Raw genomic sequence first — 18,597 nt, 5'->3', positions numbered from 1 at the left:
TTTCTACTCCTTCCCACATCAGCGACCCAGCCGTGAGCGCTCGTCCCGTCTACTGTGTTTCGTTGTCCTCGTCCTTTGCGGTCGTTTTAATTTTTTGATTGCCTTACATGTGGCGTTTTTAATCCAAGAGAGGGCCACAAGTGTGTGCCCAAATGCAAGCTCTGCGGCGGAGAACACCCCACCGGGGACCGCGTCTGCAGAGCCAAATACAAGGTTCCATACGTCGTGCGGTGGCGGCGATGGGAACTCAGTAATGCCGAAGAACAGCAAACAACAAAAGTACTCTAACCAGGCTCGTTTCCACGACTTGGACGCTCCCGCCCACGTAGTGCTCCCCGTAGCGGATCACGCAGCGCATCGCGCCATGCCTCACGCCACGTTTCCCCTCGTGCTTTGCTCAGCGCATCCCGCGGCCGTGACTCATCTGACAGAGTCAGCGTGGCGGACGCAGCAAAGGGCAAAGTTAAAGGCAACAGTGTCAACTCCAACAACGCCACTAGTGTCCGAAGCACTTCGAACAGCTGGAAGGCGTGGATTACCAGCCCCTACTACAAGGAACTCGAACAACTCCGAGCAACAAACGCGACGCTGGTAAAAACCCCGTGTCGGCTTGCCCAAGAGCTAGCTGAGGTAAAGAAAGAACTCCAAGCAGAGCAAGCCCAGGCAACAATTGTCCCAGGTCAGTCACCCAAGACATCCACACCCGCCGCTGATTATTATTAATAATAATAATAATAATAATATTATTATTATTATTATTATTATTATTATTATTATTATTATTATTATTATTATTATTATTATTATTATTATTATTATTATTATTATTATATTGTCGTCAATATGTTGAAAAACGGCCATCTGGCTGTTTTGGTAAAGCGAATGAGTGATTTTTGGATTGATTGTTCGCTACAGTAGACGATAGCCGTCTTATCATATGTATTCATCGTAACATACGCCAGAAGTCCACAAGGTTCGAAAGAAAAGTGAAAGAAAAAATGGACCTTCTCGGTAACCGGTTCTCGTCTCGCTTTACATAAAATAGGACTATGAAATGTATTGCTCAAATGATTTATTGCAACTTCATATCTGAATACTATGCCCACATTTTTTATTAATGCTAATGATGCGTAAAATACTCATCCCGGGAATCCATGTTGTCACCTCGTCGCATATCACTGCCGTTTGTGACGCCAGTGCTGATGCTCATCGTCAGCAAGTTGCCAAGAAAAAAAATGACTCCAATCCACGCTGTGAAGTTGGTTGGAAAGCAAAGCTTTAAACGACACCCGCAAAAATTGCCCAATGCGACGTCAGTTGGATTGACGGTCCACATGGCTCTACAGGGAGTGAAACAAGAGAGTCTGCCCAGCCGTTACCTAAAATTCGCGGGGTGGCGTCACGAACGTACGTCAGCCACGGCCAGGGCTAGAGCGGCGGATCCCGCCGCTGTAGCCCGGCCGTGTGTCGGCGGAAAGAAAACGGTGAGGAGCGTCTTTCGAAGTGTGAGACAGCGGAACCTAGCCATCCTGATGTGCGAGCTCGGGGCTGCGACAGGAAATAGAACGCAACCGCGCAAGCTGAGGAGCGCAACGCCTTCCACTGAGCATTCGAGGCGGGTATAGTTTTCGATAGAATACGACCATAATGCTTTGGAGTGAATATAAAAGAGGGTCCCTAAGATCTAATGCACGTGGTTCACCTCACCAGCTCGCCTTGTAAGAATACCTGCAAAGGAATAATCTAATTTTAAGGGTGCCAATTTTAAGAGAGCCACCCACCCACCGCCCGCTTCTAGAATTCAAACGAAAACAGAAAGCACGTATGCATACGTGCAGCACCCACGCACACTCGATATCATCTGGGGTTGCCTCCTGCACTCCGCACCCAAGTATTCACACATAGGTGCACCCGCCGCTTTGTGACAAGGAAAACAGTAAGGAAAGCAGAGAGCAGAAAGGAAATCAGGAAGGAAAGAAACTGCTTGAACAGCCACCACATTGTAGAATAGTGCTGAGGAAGACAAATGCGGGCGGAAGTGCGCGGGGCGCTAGCGCCCGTGTGTGTCCTCCGACATTGCGCCCCATGTGTGGCCCGCTCTAGTCGTCCTTGTCTTCCTGAGCCCTCTTCTTTTGCTGCAATGTCGTGCCAACAAGCCCATACTGGCGCTCTCTTGAACAGCGACTTTTGCGGCAGTGCCGCCCCGCTGTGGTCACATACAGTAACCAGCTGCCGCTTTTTCCCCTCGGGAACATGTTGGGAGGACTCGGATCGGCGCCCCCTCCCAAGTGGCGCCCGGGGCACTTGTACCCCCTTGCCCCCCATTAGTTACGCCACTGCACCAAGGCAATGGACGCAATCAGGCTGATACAGAGTCTCGACGCGACGGGCGGGCATGCGTGAATATAATCTCATGCGCCTCGTCCAGGCGTTCGTGATCAGTCACATCGCATACGTTGCGCCCTACCTCAACTGGCACGTCACCGACAGGACCAAGATCAACACGCTGATCCGACGGGGTTACAAGACGGCACTGGGCTTCACGGAGACCACAAGTACGGCTCGGCTTCTGCAGCTCGGTGTCCATACACCCTAGAGGTAATATCCGAGGTGCAGCTCACCGCGCAAATGGAGCGACTCTCTACCACCAAGGCGGGCCACAGTATCCTGACATCTCTAGGTTACAACACCCGAGCTCGCAGCCGGCAACCGTGCGAGATCAGCGAAGAGGCGCGGGCCCACATCCGCGTGCACCCCATCCCGAAAAACATGCACTCTGAGTACAACCAAGAACGGCGGCAGGCGCGGGCCAAGGCCCTCACCGAGAAACACGCCCAAGACCCCGACGCCCGATACGTAGACGCATCGGAATACAAACGGGAAGGCTTTGCGGCAGTGGTCGTTGCGCCGGCTACCGGAACGAAGAAAACGGCAGCAAGCGTGCGCTGCACAGACACCACAGACACCGAGGAGGTTGGCATTGCTCTGGTAATCTCCGAGACCGAGTGTCGCACCGTGCTCAGCGACTCGAGGAACGCCGTGCGCAACTATTCAAAGGGGTGGTTGCACGCGCCGGCGGCCGCCATCATCGGCAAGCTGAAGCTCCAAGAACTAGGCAGCACTATCCATATCAAATGGTTCCCGGCTCACACGGGCGAGTGTGCATCCTAACCTAATCACAACGAGATGGCCCATTCGGCGGCGCGAGCGCTTACCCTCCTTTCCCCCGAGGGCGACCGTTCCTTGTGGTGGTTCAAAACCAAGGACCAAATGGCCAAGCAACGTGTGGCACGAGCGAGTTGGTAATTCATCACAACTTTGTTGAGCGCAGCAAAGAAAACACAGGACGAGGGATACTCTCGTCCTTGTATCCCTCGTCCTGTGTTCTCTTTGCTGCGCTCAACAAAGTTCCAAATGCCCAGTTACGGCGAAGTGACTAAGTCTTATCGCCTAGCTCGACGGACAATGCCGCCTCCCCACCCGGCCCTCAGTCGGAAGGAGGCCGTCATCCGCAGGCAGCTACAGATCGGGTCACACCCCGCCCCGGCAGTTCTACACGTGCTTCATCCGGAACTATATCAGAGTGGTGTGTGCAGTGTTTGTGCAGTGGGTCCGGCGGACCAATGGCACATCATGTGGGACTGTGCCAGGTTGCCGAACGAAGCTACCTCCAGGACATACTCGCCCGAACTTCAAAGTGCAGTGCAGTGTACAGCCAAGGACACTCAATTATGGGCTGTCCAGCAGGCCCTGAGTGTGCTCGAAAAGCACAGGCCTCACTACCCGCCACAAACGGTCCGAACTGGGGCATTGAAGAATAGGCCATAACCCCGGGTGGACGCTTGGCCAAGGTCCCGACGCTTTAAACCGTTGGTGGCCGGCATTTAATAAAGTTACTCCTATCCTTCTTGATTTCCATCCAAGTGGTCAAACAAGAGTGAAATTGGCTAATTGCTTAGCGCTTTGCTTTGGGTTAGGAATATGATTAGGAAAAACTTTATTTGTGCCTGCAAAACGACTAAGCGCAGCGACGCGGGCCTAGCGTCGTCCTAGGGATTGCCGTTACTAGGCGCAGCGCCAACGCTTCCCGTCACCGGGTCGCCTGGTCTGTGCTTTTCGAGCGCACCCCGGACTTTCTCGACGGCCCAGAGTCGAGTGGCCTTGTCGCTACTGCGTGCAGCGTCCTAGAGCTAGTACTAGTACTAGGAATAGGAGCTTGCACTAGTGGTGCAAGGCTGGAGAAACAGCAGAGCTGGCGCCCCGCCTAGCTTATTGTTGGTTCGGCTAAGTTTATGCGTGGTTATGCTTGGAGACTCGGCCAGGTTTTCGGCGTGTATTCGCTGTTAGCCGCTCAACGAGCAATGGACACGCGGTCATTGAATTATGTACAGCCTCCTCAATTTTTTATAATATCATAGGAGTGAGGACCGATCGGAATGTCAGTGCCGCACGACGGTGGCCGCATGCGTAATAGGTGGGAGTAAGCGCACGCGCAAAAAGCCCTCTCTTTTGCGGGAATCGTCAGCAACGCTGTACCCTTGATAGGCTATACCCCCTGTCCCAGTATCGGCATGACTTTGTTTACGCAGAACCGGGGTTACTTGCGGCACATGTGCGTTTCCACTGCGCGTGCGATTTTTATTTCGCATCACTTGCGCGGCACGGCCGTTAGGAATGCTTACGCCGCTAACTACCTTGGTTGGCTGGAGAAACTAACGTTCGGTGAAAGGGCTTTCGCACATAAGACCAACTGTGGTGTTGCTGTAAGGAGCACAGCGCAGGAGACAGACGACAGTGTCTGCCCCCTCAAGATCAACACCATCCACTGCACGGCTACACAGAGATTGTCGCCCATTACGACAAACTCGCCGCAGCCTCCCACCACCACACTGGCGTCTCTCCAGAGAGGAAGCTACAACTTGGCGGCGCCTCCGGACAAATACCTACCCACATCCCACCCGCCCCCACCTCATCCCCACCCAACAACCTTCCCTCTGCACTTAATTTCCCCAGCTTGGCTACCTCTACCACCTCATATGGGGGTGGCAATAAACTCCAGACTTCCCCCACTTCCCAACCCCACCTTCGAGCAGTGAGGGTCTTCTCTGGCCAGCCCGGCCCAGGATATCCAGCTTAATCTGGTGACCCGAGCACGGGCGGCCAGCCGAAGTCAAGGCATCCCGGATTAGGAACGCCTTCCATGGGGCGAGGCCCACACATCAGCCTCTGCTGGATAAATAAAAATATTTTATTCTCTCTCTCTCCAACGGATATTCTATGCGCGTTGGCTTACTCCCGCCTATTTCGCCGGTGGACATCGTAATACAACGTAATACATTGGCGGTGGACACGCCAATCTGTCGTCGCTCCCGTCACATTATTCAAACTTTGGGAGGCCGTAGAACGTGTTGTTTTCTTGACAGAACCCGCCATGTCCTTCATGATGGGACTCAAGTCGTCGCATCCGTTCTCGAGTAGCGCCTTTTTGGGAGTGACGCATTTCTCCATTCGCGCCATCTCTCCCATCGTCGACGGTGAGCTGTTCAATCTTACATGGATTTCCGAACATGCCGCTTGAAGTTGTCCATGATTACCAGGTCTAGATCGTTTCGTCCGCAGGCTTTCACATCTCTCCTAAAAAACACCGCCACCACGGCAGCGTCGAGTGTTATAAACGCAGATGGTTGCCCCTAGCAACGCCGAGCGATTAACGGCAGCAGCAGACGGCAGGTGGCGCGCGCGTTTTTGTTCATCGGCGGTTCAACAAAGAACGGAAATAGCTGTGCTATTACAATTGACACAGATGTGCAGATTCGGGAGATGTGCGGCGCAAGGCCCATGGGGAAGAGTTTGAGATCCATTAAGGAACCCCTAGCCCCCCGATGCTGCGTTGTTGATTATTTGGCAGGGAATGTTCAAAGCACATATTTGAACTTGCGTGAGCTGACAATACCCTGCCAACATTCTTTTTTGTTGTTGTCTTCGTGCTACCCCAGAAAATTGTAGGAAGCCTCAACACTCCCTGCGATGTATACTATGTAGTGAATGGAACGCATTAGCGTTCAATAACCTAACGGACATAACACTATCGCTTGCGCCGCAATTTTCAACAGCTGCCATTGATGTGCAGGGTTCGGAGACGGTGGCAGCATGAACAGCACCGATGAGAGTCTTACAAGTGTCATGTAGAAAGTAGCGCGTTCGTTCTATGCACAACATTGAAGTGGTGGCTACACTGATTTAGTGATGTGCGTGCGTGCTCTCAGTCCCATGATCATTATTTTCCTTTTGAAAAAATTAAAAGGCAAAAGTCTTACGTGCCGCATTTCATGAAATTTGTCATTGTTGTTGTAGCTGTTGTCCTGTGCTATAACAATGGTTGCCGCTGTAAATAGTATATAAAAGAACGCATTACATCCGTTTGGCATTTCCACCTGGGTCTCCAGCGTCGGGAGACACTGCGTAATTTCGGGATATCTCCACACATTGCCAGGAAAGAGACAAACGATAGACCAGTGCGTGCCAACAGTACACAAGCACTCCAGTAATCACGCCCCCACGTTCGCAGAAAAAAAAAAACACTACTGCGATTTAGCAGGTAATAACACTTCTGCTATTTATCGCGTGATAGTACATAAACATAAACAATGTAATATTAACAAATATTTATTACTTAATTGTTTAGTCAATTACTGAAAGCCATAAACAAAGTACGTAAGCAGAATCACTAGCCCGAGGGATTCTCTGTTTCGCAATTTTTGGCACGAGGGATTTGTACTTGTTAATAAATGGTGTTTGTGTGAGTTTTCTGACTCCTCGATTTTCAATGCAGTACACGAGTGGCATTTCACGTAGAATTTAGGATACACATATATGAGATAGAATTCTCGCTGTTCCATGGTATACAGTGTAGTAGTCAGCACGCCCTGCGCAACGAGTGCTTAAGAGAGCCACAGTAACGACAGTTCGGAGGTCGAAGTCTTCATTTTTGTATCTTCACTCTGGGACCCTTGACATGAAAACGTTAACGGACAATAATGTGGGGGCAGTGATTATAAATTCTGCCGATATCGAGAAACGATAGAACTTTTTTCAACGTACTCCGTGATCTGGGTGCATTTTTGGAGATTCTGTAACAAACGCTCCCTAAATATTTTGTTTCGGATCCGCTAGGCGTTAAGTATTTCTTATGCGAGAATCAGCAGGGTACCCCTTACGATCACGTTATCCTCATGATCCTCCCCATTTTTTGTAAAGTGCTTATGGAATTTTTTCAGGGTGTTGTGGATGCCCGACCGCCACGCAATTTCTTTGTGGGAGTGTATCGCGTTTTAGTGAAAGGCTCAGAAGACAGACAGTCAGACAAACTAAAGGGCTATAGAGTTAAATAAAAGCCCATCCGCTACCACGTACGTATCACGGGTGACGGCAATTAAAAATAAACAAACTGGACCGAAGTCAAAAAGAGTTTTTAAGAGACAGGAAAAGAAGGAAGAAAGAAGAAAGAAAGAAGAAAGAAGAAAGAAGAGAGATCTCTCAATCGAACCCAAGGCTAGGTAGACAGGAGTCAGTGCCTGATTGGAGCGTGGTGAATCGTTGACTACTATGAAAACGTTTATAAACAAAGGCAGCCGAAAGAGGCGGATGGCGGAAGTTTTTGTACTATTGTACGGTGTCATGCTGTGTTGCATTTTGTGATGGTGTCAAAGTCCAGAGTTAGGAATAAATGTGGTAGTCGAGGTCGGCTAGCACCTGCAGAAAAACCCGTCAACTTCCGACCAGGGAACGATAGCAGTCCTAAATAGTGTCGTGTATTCAACGGGTGGTGTTACGTTCGTGCACCGACAATAAAACAGCTAAATTAGTTCAAAGTGGTAAATCTAGCGAAATTTGTAAAGCACATGCAAAAAGGTTTACTCTGTTCAGTCACTCTCCTGTACTGAATCTCCGGATGGAAGAATAGCCCTTCTTCCCAGTGGTCTACATTAAATTCAACCTTTAGGTGAAGGGCATTAAGTGAGTGCAGATGTGGGAAAATTGTAAACGACTTGCCCAGTAGCAGTTTGATGCGCTACCGGTGGGCTATCTCCACAGGTTGATGAAGATAGAACGGACGTTTTTTCCGTTGCTGTTGTTCCTTTCTTTTTCTATTATACGCACTTGGGAGATTGACCAGTAATCTCGAGGTTCCAGGTGCTGATGGGCCCGCTTCTCAAAAATCTCCACGCAATGAAGTTGAAACGAAACATTTGTGCAGTAGTTAGTGCCACGGAAAACGTGACCTTGATATCACAGGAATTAATATGTGCATGCCAGACGCGACAAAGACTGATTCTATGGCAGCTGTGAAGTATATTAGTCTGCTTGCTGACGTAATATCGGCCGTGAGACAAAGAAACGAAAGCGATGAAAAAGACGCGCAGAACGTGTAGCACAAGATAAGGCGGATGTAGTAATTCACGCTTAAACATAAAGAAACTAACACGAAGAAACCGACGGAAATGCCATGTTGCAGCAATGTTGCTAATGAGCGTCTTAAAAAATTCACCGATGCTTGCAGTCACGCCCAAGAAATAAATGGCCAAGCTTTTGTTGGTGAGCATTGCAGGACATATAGTTATATTTCCCTATCATTGTTTTCTTGCAAAGTTGCGGTGCTAGTAATCGTCACCATATGCATCGTAGAGATCGTCGTCGTCTTCACGGTGAGGGGTGAATGCAACGCAATCCTCAGCATTGCAGACTTCCACCAGCTCTTCGTCATCTACTCGAGGCAGGGGAAGCGGGATCCGCAAATCGTCTCGGAAAGGATTGGCAAATTCGTAACGACGTTTCCACTTATCAATAATGGCTTCTAGAGAATGCGGTGGCCGCGGTGACCTCCCTTCGGGAGGGTGTCTTCTCTTTTTTATAATTAGCGCTGGGGTTTTTTTTACATGCTCCGTAGCGGTTGACGACAGCGCTGGAGCATTTTTTTTTGCTGAAGGCACTGCGCGAGCCGGGGACTTGACGATGGCCGCGAGGTACGCGCTCACGTGCGCTCGCCATTTCGTTGCCCATGGTTGCGCTGCAGCGCACGCGTACCTTCAATCTGGCCAAGCGTCCGCACAGGGACGCTCGTGTTAGAACCAGCCAAACCAGCCGATAGCTGTGGCGCTGGAGCGCAGGTGTGTCTCTGTGTGTGTGTGCGTTCCCTCAGCGTCGAAGCAAGACCAGTCGTTCCAAAGCGTCTGCAGTCGAGCGCAAGTGTAAGAAACGGGAGAGAGAAAAACTTTTAGATGCAGAGCATCTGATTCACTCGCCTTGTCCCTCCGGCGTCGTCGTCGTTGTCGTCGTCGGCGTTGTCCACCCCTCCCCCATTCTCCTCGCCGCGCCAGCTGCGCTCTCCGCCGCTCACCCCCTCTCCTCCCCGATAGCGAACACTCTCTCGCGAGGAGCATCGGATTGGATTCGATCGGATTGGCTTGGCTTGGCTTGGCTTGGATTGAATTGGATTTGGATTGGATTTAAGTGGATTGTGTTGGATTGCGTTGCGTCATAGCCACGGCACGTTGCTTCATAGCCGCGGCAGACGCGCTGGGGCCGGCGCATGTGCAGTACTCTCTCTTCCGCGGTTTCCTCTCCTTCGGGCGCGCTGCGCATATAACCGGTGTGCCGTTCTCCGGCGAAGCAACATCCACGCTTGGCTCAAACACCTAGAGTCCTCGCTGCTTTACAAGTACGCCAACGTCGTCATCGACTGGGACCGGCTTACGCAGTCCCCTCAACGTTATGGGTGCTATAACGCGGTCCCTTCGCCGCTGCGCCTGTGCGTCGCATCTACACAGGGGTTCCCGCGAGGGGAGGTGGTGGTTTTTTTAAAGACGATAGTCTTTCTTGGGCTCCTTAAACCCAGAAATTTTGGTCTGTCTGTATGTCTGTCTGTCTGTGACTCGATTCAGCCACTCGGCCAAAGCAAAACAATGCCTGCGTAATAGTCTTATATAGTCACAGCTATATCTACCCGTCTATGTCCGGTGTAATGCTTATACTTCTCAACATTGTTAAAGAAGAACAAGACATTACGCAAATATGAGACAACAAATCAATGCAGAACTGATATTTGCAGTGTTCTTTTATAAAAATTCAAACAGGCTTCACTTCTGCGAAATTAAATACTTTATCAATTGCAGAAAAAGAATTCACTCCGCCGTCGCCTGCTGTCGCCCGCGCCACTATAGCTTCTGGCGCCATTTTAAGAAAGCAACCGGCAACAGCTACGCAAGGTTCCACTATATAGGTTCCACGTTCTGCTTGCAACTCACGTGGAGTAGGGAAACGCAGTTCTATAAACGTTGAAGTAGGGCGCATCGATTAACGCGCGTCTTCGCCGTACGGCAGCGTTCGCATCGAGATGACCGGTTTGGAGCACTCGAACGCGGGAAATTTAGAATGATTTAAGCAAACATTTGGCGTCTTTACCTTGGGAGGAGCGCGACGCAAGAGGAACAACATGAGAGGTGAGCGGTAAAACGAAGGGGAGCATTTACTTCGCAAAAGCCGATACAGACTATCGTCTTTTGACGGCATTTGCAACGAAAGGAGCAGATACGCGGCAAATTTCATTCCTGGCGAGGCTTAGTCCTAGCGAGTGTCCCTTAGGTGGTGAAGGCGCGCCAGGTAATCTTGAGCCCTAGTGGTGGTCAGGAGTTCTAGCTCGGGTGGGGAGCTCCCGGTCACCTCCAGCCAGGTAGTGTCACATTTGGGTAAACTGAGAGGTGTTAAAGAGGGGCATTCCCAAATGGCGTGTGGTGTGGTGTCTCGAGCGCCACATGCCGGGCAGTTTGGGTGGGGACATAATGTAGGATAGATGTGGGGGAGGACGTGTCTGATGGAGAGGGAATGGGTCTGTAATTGTCGCCATATTCAGTCTAGGGCTGGAGGATCGCCCCCTCTCGTGGCTTCAACTGATGTCAAATAAAAAATCAAAACATCCCCCTCGCGAGGGGCACGATCCAAATGCAGAGCATTTCCGCGGGGGGCGCGCCTGCAAGTCTTATGGATTACGTATTGGTTGTTGTTGTTGTAATTGATGTCTTCCAGCGTAGACATTGTCGATGAAGTCGATGGTGAAACGTGAAACGTGCCGTGAACCCCCTGCCGCGGCTATGACGCAACGTGGCGCGGCTATGACGCAACACAATCCAACACGATCCACTTTAATCCAACCCAATCCAAATCCAATCCAAGCCAACGCGGCGAGAGAGGGTGTTGCGCACGTCCCCACTTGTGCGCCCGAACCGAACGCGGCGAGAGAGGGTGTTGCGAGAGGAGAGAAGGCGAGGAGGACGCGGGGTAGAGGGCCCACCTGTGGCCGACGGTTGAATGAGTCAAGGATATAAGGCGCGTGCGTAACCTTCCATTCCGTGTCGGCTTTGTGGAGCAGTCAGTAGAGCGCCGTGTACCTTGCGTTCCGCCCGCAGAGTCGTGGGATCGAAACCTGGCGCCGGAAGGTATTATTTTTTTATATAGTAGTAGGGGGAGCGATGCGGACTACGGACGTCAACGCGGTTGTCATGGTGAGTTACTGAAATGCTCTGCATTTAAAATGGCAGATTGGTGCGTCGTAACCTGAGCTTGCAGCCGTATGCATTTACGGTTAAACATAAGAAAGGATCCCTGCACGCAAATGCAGATGGTTTGAGCAGGGCTTTCTCTTCCTTGGCGTAAAACGGCAATGATGCAGCTGTACAATGATTCTCAATTCATTCCCTTGCCTTTGCATATGGGAGTTCCTTATTGGCCGCCAGTTCTGTTTTCCTTGGAAGGGTGCTGGGACACTCTGCACATCATGGTCTGGCCTGGCCGCGCTCGGCGGTTGTTTGTAGCGCTTGCGGGGGCTTGCTTTCTTGCCTATGTCCAGGATCCTGGCCTTGAGCACATCTCCTACAGAAATCTCGCGACGCCACCAGTTCTCAGCCTCTACCTACAAGGGTTGACCTTTCATCAACTGAAAAGTCGTCAGACGCCACAAGGTCGCCTCGTGCTTCGTGCTACAAGTCGTCAGCGGTGCTCCTATGGTGCCTCTTCCGAAGAACTTTCTACTCAAGGGGCGGAAGTCAAGCGTGACGGGTGGCTGCCTGCTTTCAGCTCATCTGGTGAAATTTTGGAGGGAAGCACCCCCTCCCCGCCCCCAATGCATTCTTGCGTTCTTCCGGCGGGAGGAGCTGTTGCGGTGCAGCGCAAGCGTACATTCAATCTGGCCAAGCGTCTGCACTGGAACGGTCGTGTTAAAAGCAGTCATACCGGCCGATAGCTGTGGCGCTAGAGCGCAGGTGTGTTTGTGTGTGTGTAAGTGAGTTCAATCAGCGTCGAAGCAAGACCAGTCGTTCCAAAGCGTCTGCAGTCGAGCGCTCGTGTAAGAAACGGTAGACGCCAGCGAGAACTGATCGGCGTTCTCGCGTCCCGCAACGCACGTGGAATAACTATGCTCGTGCTGTTTCCCACTCTCCCTCGCGACAGCGGGGCTTAAAAGCAAACGCGAGCTCCGCCGCTGGGGTCTTTTCTCTCTCTCCTCTCGGCAAGTGAGGCGCAATAACCGTGGCGTCTTCCGCGTCCGGGATGCTGGACCTGCTCACCTTCAGGGATGTACATAGTTCTCAGCTTTTCCAGCACTGCGTTCGGGGTCTCTGCCGCTTCATGGATCAAGAGAGTGATTCTGTTCGCCTGTTCGGTTTTGGAGTGATTAGCGTCAAGCAAGTGCCTAAGGAGAGACCATGTACGTTTCATTCCAAGCGCTCCTCGCAGCCGGTCACATAGCTCCTCCCATCCTGCCCTGGCTAGTTTTTGAGCGTATAATGTCGTCTCTTTTGAGAGATTAGCGATGCGCTTTCTGAGGCTTCTATTGTGTTTTTGTGTCCGCCACCGTTTTTTAAGGCTTTTGAGAGCTTCCCCCATGTGTTGTAGCTTTGAGTCTACAGTTAGTGATGGGATTTCCGGGTCTATGACTTCTTGATGCTGCTGGACATCGGTGAGAAGCTGCCTGGTCCAGTCAGAAAGGTTAGGCCGGTCCGTCTGCTGACTGGTTGCCTCCTGTCTTATCTCTCGGAGTACGTGCCAATTTGTAATGGTTCTTTGTGTGCGCTTGGGTGGTGATGGGTGTTGTAGTGTTGTGGTGAGCTGCACTATATGATGATCACTACCAAGTGTATGTTCTAACCTGTCCCATAACGTTTCCCCGACTCTGTGGGTGAGAGTGAGGTCCGGGGTTGTGTCCCGCTGGGTACTCGTTCCCACCCGAGTGGGTAGGTCCGGCGGGGTTTCTAGTGTGAGGTGTTGTGTCTGGACCAACTCCCATAGCAGCCTTCCTTTTTTTGTGTCTTTGTGATACCCCCATGCTGTGTGGGGCGCATTAAAATCGCCAACGATAATGAGTGGATCCCCTGAAGCTGCTTGCTTGGCTGCCATGATAAGTGATTTGAAGTTGTGATTGTGTTCCTTAGGGCTACTATAGGTATTAACAATGTGTATTCTACGATGGGCGGGGTTTTTTGGGTATAGTGTAGTAAAATTGTGGGGGATGTTAATATCATAAAGCTGTTTGTGTTGTGCTGGTATGTTTCGGTGGACTAGAATGGCAGTTTGATGGTTATCTTGTGTCTTAAATGTCTGATAACCAGTGCATTTCACTCGCTTTCCGGGTTCTTGCAGCGCGATGACATCGGGTGGAACCTCTGTCTGTTCTATTAGGAGTTGGAGCTCTGCCCTCTTACTCTGAAAACCGCGACAGTTCCACTGCCATACTATGAGCTTTTTACGGGAGGTTCCCATTCGTAATGTTAATGTTTTGAGCAGCGGCGGGGTTGATCTGAGCCATAATGGTACTAATGAAATTTTGCATCTGTGAGCGCATGTCCTCAATAGTGGCCTGCATGGCCGCCTGCGTGCTGAGCAGAGTCCCAGTAATATGCGTGTACTCCGCCTTTTGTTCTGCAAGCGTACGCTCTAGACGCTCAAAGCGATTATCCTGCACAGTTTCCATTGGGAGGGAGTCCTCATTTGAAGGCGTGCTGGTTGCTCTACGTTTGGGAGGGGGTGATGCTTGCCCTGTATCTGCATTTGTTGCGGAACGCAATGCAAGGTTTTCTTTCTTTAGCGCTGCGTTTTCCGCTTTAAGTGCTGCCAGCTCTAAGCGAATTGCCTTCAGTTCCCTAGCGACATCAAAGGATGGAGATGGAGGAGGAGGAGTGGGGGATGTGGGTGATATCCCTGCAGGTGATAACGACAATGTTGATGAGTTGATGGGAGGGTTACCATGGGGGTGGTTGACCGAGTGGGAAGACGCACTAGGATTGCTCAATTGCTGCTGATAGCTTCTCTTTGAACCGCTCGTCGAGCGAGTGCCTTGGACTGGAGAGTTCTTGGCCTCCTGGCTTTGCCATTGTCTCTGCTGTCGTGTGTGCAGCCCGTCTTGTCGAATGGCCTGAAGAGGTGGAAAGTCGCTTGCGTTCGGAAATTGCTTCGAAAGGTCTTGTGCCTTGGCTGCCATTTGGGCGTACGTGGTGGGTCTTGGACGTGGTAGGAACCTTCGAGGGCAGTCCGCCGTGCCTGTGAGGTGGGGTCCCTCACAGACTATGCATTTCGGGGAACATGGGTGCCCATCCGGAGCATTTGCCATGCCGCAAGCGGCACAGCGGGTGACCAGTGATTGCTGCGGACAGACGTCCTTGCGATGTCCAGGTTGCCAGCAGCTGGAACACGCTTCAGTTTTCCGTCTTCGAGGCTTGCAACGGTAGGTGGCAGCTCGGTACCTCACCCAGTAGGGGACGCGAGGTACGTCAAAGAGAATTTGAACCATGTTGGACGTTCCGAGGCGCCTGACGTCCAGAATTTTCAGCTCAGGGTTGTAACCAAGTACACTGTGGGAGATTTGCTCAGCACTGTCCGTTTCCGGTACATTAAAGATTATTCCGAGCGAGGTGTTTGAGGGTGCCGGCACGTGGGTTGACAGTTCGTATACGCGTTCTTTCACGAGCAGCTGGTTGAGTGCGACGTACTGGGTTGCTCGCTTTTCGCAGGGTGTGCTCACCACGATGAAGTTGGCCTTGCTATTAATCCGTACCTGGTCTTGGCTGTTGGCTTCGATACCAGCTTGGGTCTGTATAGCATCCGCCAGCGCTGCCACCGGTATTGTAGCCAGGGCCAGGCCACCACGCGGACGCATTACCACTTTGATGTCCGTCGGTGGTAGCGGTTCTAGCGGTACTATTCGCCTGTGGGGCTTCTTCTGAGTCGAGGCTTTCCTTAGATGGATGTCTTGCGGGGTCATCGTACTTGCCTGTATCGAGGCATTGGTGTCGGCGTGGAAAGCTTGCTGCTGCCGACGTATGTGTTTCCATCCCGGCAGCAACAACTGGTCTGGAGAGATGGGTTCTCCTTCGACTTCGCTCTCCATGACGGTGAGATTACTGATGGTGCCACGTGGTTACGGCAGAAAGGTGCAACTGCTGCGGCGCCCGGCCTGCGCCGAGCTCGAGCGAGGCCTAAGTTAGGCTTAGCTCTGGCGGTGGCGTGGTCGGCACTTCGAACGTCCGTTGAGTAGAACAGTTCACAGATGAGGCACGAAGCGACTATCCACGATGTTCGGGTAGATCCTAGGCACCACTGTCGACAAACGCGGTGGCGGAATTCCGTCGCATTTCCACAAAAGAGAAAATTTTCCCGGAGCCGACGTCGAGTGCGTTCGCACAGCGTGGCCCCCTAGCGGCCGTCCATCCCGATTATGCCGGCTCCCCCAACCCTACTCTGGATGAGGACATTACTGAGGCGGAGGTGCGCGAAACCTTGCATGAACTTCGTACAACCTCAGCCCCGGGTGAAGACAGAGTTACTAATAAAATTTTACGAAATTTAGATGACGCCTCCATAGCCTACTTAGTTTGGGTATTCAATTACCATTGGAAGGAGGGCACGCTCCCTAAAGAGTTTCGCCATGCGAACGTAACATTCATACCAAAGCCGGGCAAGCCACTATCTCTGGATCATTTAAGACCCATCTCGCTAACCTCATGTATTGGCAAATTACTAGAACGGGTAATTCTAGCTAGGTTAAATCGTTTCATCGAAAACACGCAATCTCTGTCCCCCAATATGTACGGCTTTCGAGCAGGGCTTTCCACAAATGATATACACTTGAGGATGCATCATGATATTCTGGAAAACCCACCCATAGCGGATGCCACAGCTCTTTTAGCCCTGGATTTAACCAAAGCCTTCGATAGAGTTACCCACGATGCTATCCTGAGAGGTCTGGAACGCATAGGACCAGGAGCTCGAGTATATAACTACGTGCGCGCGTTCCTCACACAAAGAACGGCCACACTCCGATTGGGAAACCTCACACTGCCCGATATACAGCTTCCATCGTGCGGTACTCCTCAGGGATCCGTTATTTCCCCGTTGCTCTTTAACCTAGCAGTGGCTCATATACCAACCACCTTAGATCAGATACCGGAATTGCATTACACCCTTTACGCGGACGACATCACGCTCTGGGTAAAGGGAGGTAGTGATGCTCAACTTGAAGCCACCCTACAGGCTGGAGCAACAGCCGTAGAAGAAGGCGCGGCCTTGGCTGGCCTTCACTGTTCACCAGCCAAATCCGAACTATTAGTCTTCCCACCCAAGAAATCTAGAGCTCCGCGAGACCCCTCAATCGCGATACAGCTGGGGGGTACACCCGTACCACGGGTAATGCAAATAAACATACTTGGACTGCCTCTACAACAGGACCGACGAAACACAGCGTACATCAGGAAATTATCGGCTCATGTAGCGCAAATAATCGGGCTTCTTAGACGAATTGTAGCACGACCACATGGCCTCAAAGAAAACGATAGGCTAAAACTAATACAAGCATTCCTAATAAACAGGATTACATATGCGCTCCCGTATCTTAGCCTCACGGAAGCGGAAATTCGAAAAGTGGATTGCCTAATTCGGAAGGCTTATCGAGCCGCTCTACAAATACCGCCAGGAGCTTCCACTGCCAGACTGGAGAGCACAGGCGTGTACAATACAGCCACAGAGCTAATCGAAGGACATCGCACGGGGCAGCTTGGCCGCCTGACGCGCAATGTAGCCGGTAGAGCCCTCCTAGACAGCCTGCGCATTGGCTGCCTACAAGAGCCCGCGATAAAATCACCCATCGAAACCGTTACGAGAGAAAACATCATTATTCGGCCCCTTCCTCGAAACATGCACCCCCAATATCATTCCCAAAGAAGGGCGCAACGAGCCCGTGCATTAACAGCAAAATACCCCATTGACCCAAGCACACTGTATGTTGATGCAGCGGAGTATCGTCATGTGGACGCTTTTGCCCTGGCAGTCATCAACTCACCCGATTCTCCCCCACTCACGACCCTCACTATCCGAACCCGTCACCCTCAAGTGGCGGAAGAGGCGGCGATAGCACTTGCACTCACACATAGGCCAACACCCCGATTCATATTCTCAGATTCGAAAACGGCCATTGTAAACTACGCCAGAGGCCAGATCTCGCCTCAGGCCCACCAAATTCTTAATCAAAAACCACCTACTGATCCTGTAGAATTGATCTGGTTCCCTGCCCACACGGGTATTGGAGGAAATGAAGTGGCACACACCGCAGCCCGAGCTCTCGTCTCCCGGGCCTGTGATGCCAACACTGCCTCTCATGGAGCCAGATCAACCCGTGATAGTTTACTCACGTACAGAGAAATCACGGAACATCACCGCCTCTCCCGCCGCAAATATCCTCCCGCCCACCCATCCCTATCAGTGAAAGAGGAACGCCTTTGGCGTCAGCTTCAAACTGAATCCCTCCCCTGTTTAGCCGTCCTTCATCACATTCACCCCTCGCTGTACCCCACAACACTCTGCCAGCACTGCGGAGAACGGGCCACATTACATCACCATATGTGGGCTTGCAAGTACGATCCCTTCCCTCTCATAACCTCCCTCGACCAGTGGGAAGCAGCACTGGGATGCTCAAGCCTGGATCTCCAGAAGTTACTAACGGGTCGGGCAGCCACAGTCGCCGAAGCTCTACGGTCTTTGGCCACCAAGCTGCGCTAACCCTTTGTTAAATAAAGTGTTATCTCTCTCTCTCTCCGCGTCCGGCGTCGACTTTCTGCGTCGGCATGGAGCCCGGCTCGGCCAAAACGTAACACCATCGGTGTTTTCGCCTGGTTTAGATGCAGAGCATCTGATTCACTCGGCTTGCCCCTCCGGCGTCGTCGTCGTCGGCGGCGGCGTTGTCCACCCCTCCCCCATTATCCTCACCGCGCCAGCTGCGCTCTCCGCCGCTCACCCCCTCTCCTCTCCGATAGCGAACACTCTCTCGCGAGGAGCATTGGATTGGATTGGATTGGATTGGCTTGTACAGGATTTGATTGTACTGGATTAAAGTGGATTGTGTTGGATTGTATTGCGTCATAGCCGCGGCACGTTGCGTCATAGCCGCGGCAGACGCGCTGGGGCCGGCGCATGTGCAGTACTCTCTCTTCCGCAGTTTCCTCTCCTTCGGGCGCGCTGCGCATATAACCGGTGTGCCGTTCTCCGGCGAAGCAACATCCA

This window comes from Haemaphysalis longicornis, unplaced genomic scaffold (genome assembly GCF_048455015.1).
Source record: "Haemaphysalis longicornis isolate Haplotype H1 unplaced genomic scaffold, Haemaphysalis longicornis Haplotype H1 scaffold_5, whole genome shotgun sequence".
In the NCBI taxonomy this organism is placed as follows: Eukaryota; Metazoa; Arthropoda; class Arachnida; order Ixodida; family Ixodidae; genus Haemaphysalis; species Haemaphysalis longicornis.
This window is presented reverse-complemented; position numbering follows the sequence as displayed.